The sequence below is a fragment of the Otolemur garnettii genome, unplaced genomic scaffold (assembly GCF_000181295.1).
Source record: "Otolemur garnettii isolate 467f Iridium unplaced genomic scaffold, OtoGar3 scaffold00047, whole genome shotgun sequence".
NCBI lineage: Eukaryota > Metazoa > Chordata > Mammalia > Primates > Galagidae > Otolemur > Otolemur garnettii.
Window position 1 is genome coordinate 9,388,400 of NW_003852442.1, and position 2,018 is coordinate 9,390,417.

The window sequence follows — 2,018 nt, forward strand, 5'->3', positions numbered from 1 at the left end:
GCCTTAGACACTTGAGCCACAGGCGCCGAGCCTCTTGGACAGTTTTTAATGGTCTGGGTTTTTTGCTCTTTTTTGTTGATAAGCTTGAGTTCATTGTGGATTCTGGTGATTAGGTCTCGGTTGGATTCATAGTATGCAAAGATCTCTTCAGGGAAGTTGTTTTGAGACAGTCTCTGTCCCCTGAGTAGAGTGCCTTGGCGTCATACCTCAAAGCAACCTCAAACTCTTGGGCTTGAGCAATTCTCTTGCCTCAGCCTCCCAAGTAGTTGGGACTACAGGTGTGAGCCACCATAGCCTGCTAGTTTTTCCATTTATAGTAGAGACAAGGTCTTGCTTTTGCTCGGGCTGGTCTTGAACTCCTGAGCTCAAGCGATACACCAATACACTTGGATTGATCACCAGTATCATTTCTTGCCTAATGTAGTGTTTTTCAGACTATAAGGTGCTATAGTTACCACCTACGCCCCTGGGATGGGGCCTGAGATCCTCTCTTTCTAATAGGCTGGGAGATAGTATCTATTCTCCTGAGAGATTCTACTTGGAATAATAAGGGCTGCGCCTCTGCGCCTGTACAGATCCAGATATTAAGAAGTCAGATCTGGAGATCCGCCCGGGAGATATGCATACCTCATCTGTTTGTTCAACAAATTAGTGACTATGTGTTAGTCCCTGAAGATCTACATTAAGTAAAGGAGACACTGGCCCCGCGCGGTGGCTCACACCTGCAATCCTAGCACTCTGGGAGGCGAGGTGGATGGATTGCTTGAGCTCAGGAGTTGGAGACCAGCCTGAACAGGAGTGAGACCCAGTTACTGAAAATAGCCACATGTTGTGGCAGGCACCAGTGATCCCAGCTACTCAGAAGGCTGAGGCAAGAGATTTGCTTGAGCCCAAAAGTTTGAGGTTGCTGTGAGTTATGATGCCACTGCACCCCACAAAGTGAGAATCTGTTTCAAAAAACAGAAAGAAAGAAAAGCAGACACTGCCCCGCCCTCCCGAGGTTTCAGTTTGGCCCTGAAGCCAGACACTTGGGGAGAGATGTCAAAGCTTAAAAAGCTCAATACACAAAGGTGCCCTGGGCTGGAGGCTGGCCGAGGCTCCTGCCCCCGGGCGACCCTAGGGCGCATGCCCGAGGGCTGTCGCGTCCACTCAGCTGATTGGCTGGCGGGGGCGGCTCCCCGGCCTCGGTCTTTAAGGCTGGGGCTGGGTCCGTCTGGCGGTTGGAGGAATGTAACCGCCATGCTGAGACGCGATGGCTGGGGCTGGGGGCCGACTCCGAGGCCGTGCCCGAGGCCGTGCCCCGGGGCACTTTTCGCTTGCCCTGCCTGTGGGCGCCGTGAGTATCTGCGAGGGTATTAACGAGACCCTTTCCTCCTACATGTAGGTGTCTTCCTTGCCCCTTCCCTTAGGGAGAGGAATAATAGTAACATTGTATTTATGGAGCTGCGCCATGAGCCAGGCGCTGGGCCCAAGGCCTTAGCCTACTGATGGTAGAATCCTACAGCTGTGAGGTGGGTACTTAACATGGTTTCAGAGGTGACTGAAACTACTCGAGGTTACAAGAGAGTAAATGGTGAAGACTGAATTGAAATCCAGGTGCTCCTACTGGCCTACCACTCTCATCTCCTCGCCATAGTTTAGAAGCCAGGTACTTGCTTAGCGGGAGTCTCAAAATGAGCAGGTATATTGGGGGTGGACGTGGCAGAATCCTGGTGCTTATTTTTCAGTTTTTTTTAAAATAGAAAAAGTGACATGCTAAGTCTATAGAGGAAGGATAAACACCAAGTTCAGGATAGTTACTGTCTCTTGAGTCTGCAGAGGTATTCTATTGAGTTAGTTTTATTGCTTAAAACACGTGGTGGGGGCTCGGCGCCTATAGCTCAACCAGCTAGGGCGCCGGCCACGTACACCTAAGGTGGCGGATTCGAATCCCCAGCCCGGACCCGCCAAACAACAATGACGGCTGCAACCAAAAAATAGCCGGGCGTTGTGGTGGGCGCCTGTGGTCCCAGCTACTT